Source organism: Odontesthes bonariensis, chromosome 8 (assembly GCF_027942865.1).
Source record: "Odontesthes bonariensis isolate fOdoBon6 chromosome 8, fOdoBon6.hap1, whole genome shotgun sequence".
In the NCBI taxonomy this organism is placed as follows: Eukaryota; Metazoa; Chordata; class Actinopteri; order Atheriniformes; family Atherinopsidae; genus Odontesthes; species Odontesthes bonariensis.
Genome location: NC_134513.1, coordinates 11,801,523 through 11,815,837, shown reverse-complemented (window position 1 = coordinate 11,815,837; position 14,315 = coordinate 11,801,523).

Sequence of the window (14,315 nt, the reverse complement as noted above, 5' to 3'; positions counted from 1 at the left end):
TGTTGCCATTCCGTCTCACAACACTTTCCAACCAATAAAGGGTTTGCAGACTATTTTCCTGTCTGGAAATCATGTCTAAAAGTATTAATAATAATCATTATCATAATTTCAATCATGCTTTTTCATTACAAATTAAAGATATTAGTATAAACCCGTCCATCTTAAAAAAGAAAGTCATTGTAGAGCTCTACCACCTTAATTTTGCTTAAGAATCCTTTGCTTTGAAATGCAACCGGACATCCAGACTTTTAAATATTTTCAGGATTTCCTTCGTCGATGCGTGTCCCATCTGGCCAGGTAACGCCTCGGGATCCCCCCAGAGGAGCTGGAGAGTGTTGCTGGAGAAAGGGATGTGTGGCTTTCTCTCCTGGACCATTTGTCACAGCACCCCCTGATCAAGGAAACATATTTTGTTGTCTATATTTACAATCGACCACAGAAAGAATTAAGCGGGCAATCATGGCGAATGAGTTTTTGTGCATGACCTTGTTTTTTGGTTTCTTGGTTAACTTTTTGGACTTTAATTTCGTTTTGATTTTATTTTGTAAAGTTAGCACCCATGTGTATTCAGTAAGATTTACCTCACGCCTGCTCCTCACTTACTGATTGCCACACCCGATCCTTGCATGTTATCACCTCTCAGTATATATCATGCAGGTTTTCTTTTGTTCAGTGACAGATCATCGTATGTCGTTTGTTGCTGTCACTTTCATACTCGCCCCACTCGTGGTTTTCTTGTTGGTTTGTAAGTCAGCCAGTTTGTCATTCCTTTGTTCCGCTTTTGTTTTATTTGTAGTTTATTATTCTTCCCTTAGTATCTCCTTTAGTTAAGTTTTCAATAAAGTCACCTGCCCTCACTGTCTCAGTCCTACATTTGGTTCCAGTCTCACCTTGGACCCCAACAAGCCTTATTGCATAATCAGCCACAGCCAAAAAAACTTAATAATAAAAACCCTTGTATACTTATCCATAGAGGTAGATATTTTCTGTTTGAAATGCAGCTTGTGGTAGCAGAGGAGAATGTCGCCAGTAACAAGTAGCCAATCAGCAGACTTGTTCAAGTTCTTGAAATCTAGTGAGTCAACTTGGTGATACCATCAAACCAATGGTTCATATGGATTAGAAATGATGCAAACGGATATAGTTCTTTGAAAATAATTCTCACTGTGACTTGCCAGAGCTTGTGAACAATGATTATCCAGCATTAGCAACATATTATTAACTGTATGGTAATAGAGTCAAACTGAAGAGTCAGGAATGTGAACAGCTGCAACCAAGCAAAGTGGAGTTTTGGCAACTTTGTATAATCCCACAATGAATTTGCACATATTGTCACGGCAGTCTGTATGATTAGACACACAAGTTCAGACACAAACCAAGAACTCAGAGGTGGTGGTGATAAACCGGTTTATTGCCAAGACACAGAAAACAGGTGGGAACAGAGGCGCAGGACGATGGAGATGGACCAGAAACCGGCTGGTGGGGAATCCAGGGAAAGCAGGGACAGATCTGCTGTGAGGGAGGCTGGCAGCCTGGTGGAGCAGAAAAAGGATTCCAGGGAGGCCACGGCGGAGCAGGTGAGTAGCTGGGACCAGGAGCTGAAGACAGGGAAACAACCATCAGTAAATGCTATGAAAACACTGAAGAAGAGACCAGAGCCAAGGCACTATACTGTAGGTAAGCAGACGATCTGGCGACGAGTGGAGGACTGAACCAGGACTTTATGGACGAGATGAGTACGTATAGACGAGGCTCCATTGATTGCAGGTGTGCAGGTAAGTGGTCCCAGCTCTACCCAGCTCCAGCCCAACCTCCAGTCAGAACACATACACTGGAAATCCTGACACATATTCAGCTATTTCAAGGTATGAAGGGATAATTTTCGAGAAAATTGATTCTAAATATGCATGGTGATTAACAAAGACAGGTTTTAAGATTTAAATTAAAAAAACAGGAGACTTCTGGAGACAAAAGAAACATTTCCAGCCATCTGTCCATACCTTCTTAATTCTATTCAAGGTCTAGGGGAAGGCTGGAGTTATACCAGCTACCATAGGGCAAGAGGCAGGGTACACCCTGAACAGATCTATCACAAAACCAAGAGTAGGGTTAGAGGTTTGGTTGAATTAGATTATCTTCTATTTATTTATTTTGAAAGATAACATAACATTACATAACATTGACTGCTGGTACACTATGTAGTATATGCATTTATTTCTTGAAAGCCAAGGCATACCAATGAGATACAATGAAAAATGTATTATCAGCCATTCCGGTAATGTAAAAACAAGTGCACATCCACAGAATGATACCAAAGAAGCAACATAGACATTATCTATGTTACCCCTTTAATTACACTAGTGACAACTAAACAATGTCTTCATTAACAATAATGGAATCAGATATGAGAGCCTCATTTCTCCTGGCAGGTAACCTCCAAACTTTAATATCTACTCATTACATTCTATCACCAGGCAATTAAAAAGACTAATGAGCATCCTCACAATAGAACACTGGTTTTCTGGTAAAAAGGGTATCGTTGGAAGGGTTTCAAAAGCGAAAGATTTAAATCATATTCAAGGCTTAATTACTCTTGTGGTGAGTCATTCCTTTCAGAAGTAGATTCAGTGTCATCTCTGGTGAGGTTTATTATCCATTTGAGTTGTCAAAGCTGGTTTTCATCAACCTGTTTACAGCATCCCACAATCAATGCGGTCTAATTATGCCTCCAGAACATCCATTGCCAATAATAACAGGGAGTGATTATGTGGGTGATAGAGGCTGGATAGAGGACTAAGTGTCATAAAAAAGAGAAAATTCTTGACTGAGTTATGAATATTATGTCAGAATGTAACATAATTTGGTCATATTTTCTCTTCAGAAGAAGCCGTATGCGAATTGTTTTCATGACAGAATGAAGAAAATGACATACAAGCCATATATTGATTGTGTTTTTGATCGTAATGTAACATAATGTAATGTGTATTTCAACACATATGGATATGTTATATACACTATAGAAACCCCTTGTAGACTTGATAAAAGAAGTTTAATTTGTGAGGGCTGCTACTAAGATTTGCTGAGTCTGAACACTTAGAGATAAACTTTAACAGTAAAGTTAATTGTATGCATGGATAGCAGTTCTGTCACTGTGTAATACGTGCCTGTAGCAACAGTTTGCAGGGTAATGGCTCATATTTGTCATAAATAAATCATGTGTTCAGGTTAGGACATTTTTTATTTAGAAACAAAAAGATATTCCTTGAACATATGTGGGATGCTGGGTTGTTTAAAAGAAGAAAAAAAGAAAAAGTAAAACGGTACTTCAGAGAATGCTTGAGAATGTTTTATATGTCAACTTTGAAGAGTTTCAAGCCATGCCAGGATCACAGCTGTGAATTGTAATGGCTGGTCTCTTAGTTCACAGATCCACTGCTTTGTTTCGGACTGAAATACCTCAGCTGTTGTTGAATAACCTTGAAATTTTTAATGTTTTCATAATGCACGGTGGAACTATACCCAATGAGCCAAACCTTTCTTCTTGCATCAAAAAGATTCATTCGTCAAAGTGTCTGCTGTGAAAAGGTCTGTGGTGTTGGGTGACTCTGCTTTGCCACTACCCAGAGCCAAGACTATGTTGGAACATTGAATTGTTCTAAAACACACACACAAATAGACCTGTAAAGCGATATTGACACAAATAGCTTTTGATAAGAAGTGTAGCCTATTGGATTACAGATTGAAGAATGTACTCCACCTCTACAGCCAAAAATCAGCTTTGCTGATTGCTTTTCTTGCCTCATTTTACTTAAAGTTTTAATATGGCCTAGTAGCAATTGTTAGAACCCAATGCTAACATTTGCTAAAACAGTGAGCATGATTATGCTCTCCTCCTTGTTAGCTTTATCATTGTTAATATACTCATGGTAGCATTTCTCTAAAAGCACTGCAGTGCTTAAGTGCCTCACAGTCAGCTCCTCTTCTTTATGAAGTAATAGAGACATTATTAGTGCTCAATACAGCATTAAATAATCTGTATACGCTGAAACTTAAACACTTTCTCCAGTTGCAAGTTTCATTTCACAGTCAATGCTTCATAAAAGCAATACATCTGCACATCTGAATTTAGTTTAACTATGTAAAAATATACCTCTAGCCTCAGTAACAAAAGTGGATAACAGCAAAATAAAAAATCACTGTCCTTTGAAGCCTTCTTGCAAGCTGCCTTTAACTCGTGGCACGTGTGTTGGTTCGTGAATCGATGCAAAGGCCATTATAAAGCAAGGAACTCCCTCAGGTGATTGGCATGCGTAGAGAGGAGGCTAATATTACTAACATTTTCATACCCTGCAGCAGTGGGATGACTCATGCTGCATACATTTCCAGAAGTTGAGGACAAACATGGTGTAGTTTAGATGAACATCAGAGTGAGGATGATTGTGTTGATGAGAGGAAAAGTGTGAAAAGATGAAAGATGTGGAAGCTAGGCATGGATTCTCTGCAACGAATTGGTAGGAAAGGTATATATATATATGGGTTGGGAGACAGAATTAAAAAGATAGTGATATGTTGCTCTAGTGCCTGGTTAGATAAGAGAAGAAATAGATCAAAAAGATACACAGAAATGGGAAAATGACTGTAATACCCAGCGGAAGACAGTTCCATTGCTGGAGATACGAAGAAAAATTGGAAGACAGAGAACATCAGATAAAAGAAGTGGCAGGGGGCATTGAAATGTCTGCATTTACACTTTACTTGAAACAGGAATCCAGTGCAGTTTCACCAGCTCCTCTGCTGATTGTGAAACAGCAACCTTGGATATCTATCAACAACCTCTTTCTGAATTTCATTCTACTCTCGCTCCATTATCCCCGTGTCATGTTCTATCATTGTCAGTGTCTCCAATCATCTACCTTGTTATATCCAAAGTCCTTGTCCTTTTTGTGCCCTGAAATGAGTAACATCAAAGTTTATTCACCATCAAAAGCCCACAAAGAAGCAATCACTCATTTATGGAACTTTTTGCTAGAAGTTGCTGTGATGCATTCAGTGTTGCCTTCTTTGGTGGAGCAATAGGTCAGAGATTTTTTCTTTTCTCTTTCAATATGGAAATGGTTGCTGAACAAAATCAACAGTATCATCAAATATTGACAAGGACATTGGCAGGTAGCCATTACTTCAAATGACACACCGGGTGATGCATTTCCATCTGAAAATGTCATACATTTTAAATAACATTTTAAATGTCTGCTTTGAGTGAGAGGGCAGGGCTCACTAATTGTGATAATCTGATAAAAATTGATTTACAATCTCAGTCTCAAGATTTAAAAAAAAATAAATGTTCACAATAAAAAAGATTTTCGTCTATGTTCAATGGACCTGAAACTTTGACTTTAACAGGTCAAAAATGTCTGACTGACCGGTGAATATATAAAACTGACTCAGGTCCAAATTAGTCCACACATACAGTACGTGAGTATTATTTAAAGTGACAACTATCTTTGTCCAGATGGATGTGTTCGCTATGATAAGTTCATGAGGATAAGTCATGCTGATGTAAACAATATGGCAGAGTTCATTGCTTGGTTGTTAGAGACATGTGGCAGAAACATGTCCAGTCAGGAAAGGTTGTGTATTGACTGATAACATCAGGCGTCTGCTTCATCGGATCACTCTGGAATATCTGTAATAAGTTTTTCTTTCAGGGACCAAAAGCTGTGTTTGATAAGTTGTCGACATTCCGTGTCATTAAAAAAATATCAGTACAAGTGTAGCTGAAAAGTTATTTTATTGAATACTGTGTGGTCCAGATGAAATGATTAACTTTATAGAAAATCTACTTAACTGTTTTGTGTACTTGTACATTTTCTGACTAGGGAATCTTTTGGCTCACAGTCACATTTATGAATATGATAAAGATGTTAAAAAAAAAAAAACAATGATCTCCCCTGACACAAGTACATGAAAAGCAACATCAGAATCTATTTGATTATAAATGGTATAAACAATAAAAGAAAATGTGGAGAAATGCTGAAACTGTGGAACTAACCTCCACCAACGTGCATTTAAAGCCACACTGGGGAAGTGTGTGAGCCTTCAAGGTCGGTGTTCTTCAAGATTAATCAGAAGTATATAGTTTTGTTATGCACGCTTCCGGGCCTGAAACTGACCTGCAGTGCCTGAGGCTGAGAGACTGCAGTTCATAACTTTGGTTTCCCGCACTGCACCCCTCTGCTTTACAGTAGCTTGACTTTTTTGTGGGCTTTTGATGCCGTCTTTGTGGCCTCTTCCACAATTTCATGCAATTTCCAGGTCGCAATTTCATGTGTATGATTATATATATGTGCAGGGCTCACAAGGAGATCAGTTTTAATGATAGTGGCGTTACGTCCCACAACCGTGGGGGAAGCCAAAGAGTAAGAAATGTGTTAAATTCAATATTTGTAGACACTCAATGTCACATTTTTTTTAACCAGCAGTTTTGCTTATGTTGACTGCACAATTTTTACTCGATTCAGAAATCCTGAAAGGCATATTCAGATGCCCATGATTAAAACAGCTACATAATTAAAATTGTTCCTGGTCTTTAGGTGATCTTGTTGTTTTTAAACAGATGCACTTCTTTAAGTACAGTTAAAAGTAAATTTGTGACAACCTTGAGGGAAAACTGGATATTGTTTTCATGCTTCCATGACATCTGTTGATGTCCTCTTTTTTTTTTTCTACGTAGTTTTCATTTTGTATTTACAGGACATTTTGATCTGTTAAGTTGTCGGTACTGATGCCACAGTTTGGGGATTTGCTGCTATGGTTTCATGGCTAGTTATGGGAAGGCTTAAGGGTAAATACACTAATTATAAATACAGGAAGTGCTGCAACACTTTAACCTATAGTTCTACACTCAGCCTCAGGCAACCCTTTGCCTCACATGTGAGCACAAATCTATCAATATACCAAGCAGGCATGACCTTACATATTACCATTGCTGTTCTCCAATAAAAGCTACCAATGAGGTTTCATCAGTTTCCTGTTCATTTTCATCTTTTTAATTTAGGTGTCACCAATTCACCTGATCAGTTGGGGCTCTTTCAGGACTAAAAATCCTATCATATCAGTGGGGTTGCAGCTGAGTGATCAAAAGGGAAGAGAGGTTGGAGACAACAGAGCGGAATTATCTGTTAATTGAATGCCGGTTTGAATCATACAGATGACTGCTCGGGATCGTGATGGAACAAGTTCATGTTTTCAAATCACAGGATTTTCTGTTTCTCTGAAAGCATCAGAAAAAAAGTCGACTCGTCTATTTAACTTACCTTCTTCATACATTTAATAACAACAAACTTTATGTGTGGGTACAAAAAGGCAGTACATCCATAATGATATTGGATTCACTGAACTGACAAGCTGATCAGCTGGTACTGAGTGATTATCCTCTCTGGTCAGACATCAATATGGACAGAATCAAAGAGACACACTGCTCTGGGATATTTAACACCGATTGTTTTACTGAAATGTATAAAGCTAATTAGCTATGTCCACATAAGGTATAAACACAGAAAAACACAAAATGGCATGAAGACAATGTACACACTCTCAACAGACTTGAATGCTATGGCAAAAGGTCATAGTTAGTGAAGTACAAGTTTGTAACACATGCTTACTGTAAAAAAGAAGAAACAAAAGTCATCAACTCTTAATCATCTCCAGCAGAAAATTGTGGGTACTCGCCCAGGAGTGGACATCCTGGGGGCCTCAGTTATTGTGGTCTAAACGCTCTTTAGAGGTGACCCAAGTCTCAAATAGAACATAGCAGATATCCCTAAAACATCTTGGTTTGCTCATTAAATTTCTGCAGTTAAATGTTCCTCACGTGACTTCAGGAGGACATCTTATTTTTTGTGGTTACTTCATGGTCATGCTGCAAAGTCCCCCGTTTGTCATATTAGAAATGTTTGTCGAGAACTTTATTGGGGACATTCACATAATTACATTTACATAAGTAAATTCACATTTACTTTATCAGACATTTATTAGAGGCAAGCTTGTATATGTAATTGTCATTGTTATTATCTTAACTTAGTGTTTTGCCTTGTTGTCGTGCCTTAAAACACAATCTTGAATGGAGAACACAAAGACGTGTGTCAGGTTGGGGTTGGGAAGGTGGTGAAGGTAGGACACGGATGCGGACTTCAAAAAAGAAAGCTTGGTTTATTAAAGCAAAAAATAACAATAACAAAGTTCAAACTAAAACCGCGGCTGAGCCGGATTCAAAAACATACCTGGGAAAAACAAACAAAAGACTTTCATGGCATGGAATAAATAAATATTTAGCTTGGTCAGGTCAGGACAGGTCGTGGCATGGCATGAAGGGCAAGAGACAAAGAACCGACACACTGACAGGGGAGGCAGGAAACTAAATAGGGAGTGAGTGATTGGAGAGGGAGTGCAGCTGGTGACAATGAGTGCAGGTGACGTGAATGAAAACCTAAAACTCAAAACCAAGACATGAACTGAACACAAAAACGTAACCTAAACATAAAACTAAAAACAAGAGTCCCATGGCGTGACAACGTGTGTATTTGCATGCAAGTAAACTAGCTGGAAATTGCCTTTGTAATTCCTGTAATCTCCAACAGATGTGCAAACCTCTGCCTTATGTTTTCTTCTTAACTGGAATGTGCCTTGAGTAAATAAAAAATCTCCAACTTTTGCAGTGTATTTTCGAAAGACTACTGTGTGCCAGTAAGTTGGATAAATGAAGTAATTAGCAGGCTGACAAACTTCCAGCTTGAGAGACAAATCACTGTTTTGAACATATCTAAGTAAAAACCTTTGAGTGGTATTTAGTCACCCTGTATTGTGTTCTAGAATGCGCCGCTGAGGGTGGCAGCACGTTGGAGTAGCTCTGTACCTCACATTGAGATTTTTTCTTTTTTCTAAATTTCATTCCTGTTTTTTCTTGGAAGAAATTGCATTTTTTGGACAACTGTTCCTTCCTGCCTTGGATGCTGTGCAGCTGGATTGATTTTTCCCAATACTTTTGTATATTTTGCTCTTTTGTTATGATGCATAACCATAGCAACAGGGTGGTTTACAACAGGGAGCAGCTGATTAACATTGGAAAAGCAGAAATAATTCGACAACTGAAGCCAGAAATGCCACTGGAATTGAAAAGGAGCAGGAGCAAAGAGGAGAGGAAGAAAGAAGAAGTTCAAACCATCTCTGCCATCCGTCATCATGGGCAATGTAAGATCGTTAGCTAACAAGTTGGATGAACTTCTACCCTTGACAAGGACTCAGCAAGAATATCGGAAATGTAGCATAATGTGTTTTACTGAGACATGGCTGCAGGATCATATCCCCAACTCCAGCGTCTCTCTGCCGGGCTTCCTGACTGTACGAGCAGATTGAGATTTAAAGAGTAGCAGGAAAAGGAAAGGGGGTGGATTGGCAGTGCTTGTCAACAACAGATGGTGTCACCCAGGACATGTTACTGTGAAGAGTCGTCTCTGCAGTCCTGACATTGAACTATTGGCAGTAAGTTTTCGTCCATATTATTTGCCAAGAGAGTTCACCAGTGTTGTTTTGGTGGCTGTTTACATTCCACCCTCAGCTGTTGCCGACACTGCATGTGATGTCATCAGTTCCGTTGTTGCTAAGATACAGACATAACACCCCAATTCTTTTGTGGCAATATCTGGTGATTTTAATCATGCCTCACTCTCTGCTACACTGCCAACTTTTCAACAGTTTGTCAGCTGCTCTACAAGAGAAAACAAGACATTGGATTTGTTTTACACAAATGTCCAGGATTCATACATTTCCAAATCAAGACCTCCCCTGGGTAAATCAGATCACAACCTTGTTTTTCTCTGTTCAGCATATAAACCCCTTGTCCAGAGACTACCTGTCACAAAAAAGACTGTTAGAAAGTGGTCACAGGAAGCTGAAGAAACCTTACAGGGTTGTTTTGATGCAACCGATTTGATTTCTCTTTGTAAGCCACATGGAGAGGACATTAATGCCATGCACTGCATGAAAAGAGGGATTTGTGGATGTATGTGGCCCCTTACATGTCCGCATACGTTAAGCCCCTGCATTTGCGGTGGTAAAAGTGAAAACTTGGCCCAAGTTGTCGCAAATTGACCTGGCAACTGCTCCCCCATGCCCCCCTCCCCTCCCCTACTTAGGAGAGCCTTTAATATGTAAATGCCAGTGATCAGGTCAGGAGCTGCCACAGTCATTTTCAAGTGGGGTGGGGTGAGGTGAGGGGGGGGGGGGGGGGGGGGGGGGGGGGGTGGGCAGGCCTGTTTCTACACGTTCACCACTATCACCTCCAACTCCAGCCAAGTTTGTTGCTGTGTTGTCTTGAAAAAGAAGAGGTGCACGCTGTCTGCTGGTGACAGGTGATGCATATCTGGGTTTTTTTCTCCCGAACACCTCTTTTGTAATGCCGCTTTTTGTGGGCAAAATTCAAGGATTCAAGGATTCAAAGGTTTATTGTCTCACATGTGCAGTTAGAAACGTGTTTCCCTGAACAATGAAATTCTTTTCTTTGTTGCCCGCACTGGATGTCCAAATGTATAATAATAAAGATAAGATAAAGATAAAATAAGCATGCAACAACAATATTCTAAAAGGTTTCTTAAATAAAATAGAAATATAGAAATAAAAATATAGAAATCTGGCCTGTATACATAATGTGCAGTAGTGCGCTCAGTGTTTTATTGTGTATGGCTTAATTCGGTGTCACAATAGTCACAATATCGCCGAGGTCTTTTCTTTGTCCTTGCAGAGTCCATTTTTGTGTCAAAACAGTGCAAATTGCCAGCTGTGGTCAGACAACATTAAATAGCAAAAGGACGGGAGGTTGTCTCGCGAGTATTCCGTGTAATGACGTATACGCATATGATTGGTGGAGCTTAACGGCTCGCATAAGCTCTCGTTCAATCACGTATGAGAAACATTGTGTCGTGCAGTGTAAACAAAAAGTTTAAAGAGCAGATCTGGCGGCAGAAAGGCAGACAGAAATCGCTGAGGTCCCGTGCTGTGAAAACTGCCCTGGTTTGCGGAATACAATGGCTGAAAGACGACTTGCTTTCAACTCCCCAGCAACTCTCTGCGGGTCTACAGGTTTGTGTGTTTTTTTCTACTTGCACATGACCATTTGATTGTTTAATTTTAGTCTTGTTGACACTGTACAGCACTTGGGACAGTTCTCGCTGATTTTAAATGTGCTGTATATTAAACTTACTTACTCACTTGCTTTCAGGCAGATCAAATGAAAGTCCTGTTGAATGCTATGACCGGGATGTCTCGTATGGTGGCCAGCACTGTGGATACGGTCGTGGAGAGGGTTCTGGAGGGAATCGACCAGAGATTCGCTAGGTTGGAGGCAAGATGGCCGTCGAGAACGGACTGAAGTTACATTCCAGAGAAGTTGAAGAGCGCACCCCCAAGAGAAGGCGGATACAGAATCCGAAAATCGCGGTAAGAGTAGGTTGTTGACTGTGGCTTTAGGCTAAACTCAACTTAATTGTGTCCATCACGTGAAAACCAGTGTGAGTTGCTTTATTTAAAAAAATGAATTTCGTGTTTTCAATTTATAGGAAGCAGTTCGCCGCCTGCATAACTCACCGTGGCATTATAATCCAGGTCAAGGGTAAGAATAAGTGAATGTTCTCCAATATCTAGTTGAGTTGGACCCGATGTTACGTTACGTCAATGCAGTTTTTTTTTATTAACCATAGGACTATTGTTTTTACAGGCTACTGTCACCTCACAATATGGATGTAACGAGTCGCTTGAAGGAGGCGGTGTCAAACAGTCCGAACTTCAGAGAGGTAGACGGGGACACTATCGAGGGTGAGCGGCGCTGACTTTTACCACGGCTGGCACTGATACTTTTAAGCACTGGTCTTTTCACTGGTTTATTCATTCCTCTTGTTTGTTTTTTTTAGCTGCGTGACGGACCTGTGTGCTGTGCTACAGGCGCGTCTTGAAGCCAACCCGAAATACTCACAGTCTCACCACAGAAGACTGAAAGAGAGTAAGAACATATACGCTGTCAATATGACTTTCTTTACTTTATAGACAAGTTGTCAATATGCTGTGCATGGATAGACTATGTTTTGATTATTTATTGGTTATTCCAACAGCTCCCAGAAGCCAGCTTCTGATCCAGGATGAGGACGTCTGACAACTCCCGCAGACCCTGCAGGGACCGGAGTAATGCGGATTCAAAACGGCGCCGTTTAGGCTTATTGTGTATATTGTAGGCTACAGCAGTGTGTGTATATAGTTTTCAATTCTTTATTATCAATATGGTTCTTATTACAATGTAAGCTATGTACATTGTGTGGTGTGGCAATAAAAGCGCTTTAAAAAAAAAAAGTTTCCTTTTTCATTTCCTCAATAGATTCACGTCATTCATGCCTGCATTCATAGCCTATCATAGTGCAGCTTATAAGAATGACGTGAATATATGAAGTACACAAACATCCCAGGAATATTAGTAATCATAATCACAATTATTAATCATAATTGCTGAATGATATGCCCATATAAAGTATGCATATATTAACCTTATTGGCCAATGGGCGGTCAGCTTTACAGGAGCGTTTTTATGTAATCACGTGCCTTTTTCGTCCAATACCAGCGAGGCCAGTGAGAGGTCCAGGCACTCTCACAGCGGGGTGCTAATCGCTGAGCCATTAGCACCCCGCTGTGAGAGCCCGCCGCGAGTCGGGTTCGTTTCCGACGATTTTCTCGCTCAACAAACTTAAAGTTTGTCTGCCTGCAAGCGACCAGGTGCGTCCGAAAATTAGGCAAATTCGCGGATGTTCACTGCCATCCACAGTGACACAAATCCCTCTTTTCGTGCAGTGATGACTGAGTGTGTGACTGACTATATAAACTTCTGTGTGGACAACACCATCCCCACCAGAACAGTGAGATGCTTCCCTAATAACAAACCCTGGATCACCAGTGAGCTAAAGGAACTATTGAACAAGAAAAAAAGAGCCTTTAGGGAGCGAGACAGGGAGTTACTGAGGAGTATACAGAAGCAGCTCAAAGTCAAGATCAGAGAGAGCAAGGAGGTGTATAGAAAGAAGCTTGAGAGTAAACTGCAGAGGAACAATATCAGAGATGTGTGGTCAGGAATGAAGAAGATCACAGGCCTCAAGCAGAGGGAGGATCGGATGCAGTGTTCGAATTACGGGGGGTACCGGGGGGTCTGACCCCCCCGATTGAGACTTGATACCTCCCAAATGGGACTAAATTACACTTTTGGGGGGTACTGAAAAAAATTGATCTATTATTAAAATCAGGTGTTGAAAATGTCTTGTTACTTAGTATTTTTCAATGTGTACTATGAATAACCAAATAAAATGCGTTTTGGAACACTCCTTCAATGGACTGTACCACCAGCGGGCGTTTCGCATGTTCGCAGGCAGCTCGCGCATAGTCCAAAACATCGGCAGCACCGAGATGCAGGGTTTTGATGCCCGTTAAAATGATGTTTGAGATGCGAGCGCGTGGATTTAAGGTGTCAAGGTGGAGGTTTCCCGTGATTTGTTAAATGAAACTAACAAATCAGACTAATATTATTTCAACTTTAAAGCACTGAACTTACAAACACTCAAGACAGGTGACCGCCCTTCCCTTTCTCCCATGAGAAAAAAGTTAGCCTAGGACTACATCAGAAGATTTCCATCGAGTCAACATGCACAAGTAGTCTCAGTTCAAAGACAGAGGCGGACTGCTCTAATCCAGAATACACCAACCAACATACTTGATGTCAGAAAATAAACAAGGCTTATCATGTGTTTAAAGCACACTTGGAATAATATCATTTAACTAAGTAAGAAGAAGGCAAATGGATAGTGTGACTCCACCAAGCAGGAAGCAAGGATAGCTGTGTCGAGCAAGGAGGCAAAAAGGATAGCATGCCCACAAAGAGGTAGGGAAAATGGGATTCCTTACCATATGTCCGCCGTGACAAATATAGGATTAATCATAATTTTGACTGTGTTTGAAGCCATTTCATGTAGCAGCTAGCAGTATACCATGACTACTAGCACCACGGGGCTGTCTGATAACACTTTTCAATCTCAAGAAAAGCGCACACTGTTTACAGCGGACATTACAAGCTATGTTGAATTTGGCAGTTGTAGTCTGATAATTTACAGCTTGATTCTGTATGCGTCATTGGGTTCACTTTGTTGATTGACATTTCTTTGATTGCGTCTCATGGGCACTACATAATGTAGGCTAGTTGCTAGTTTGCTAGTGGGCTTTTGGTAAGCCATACA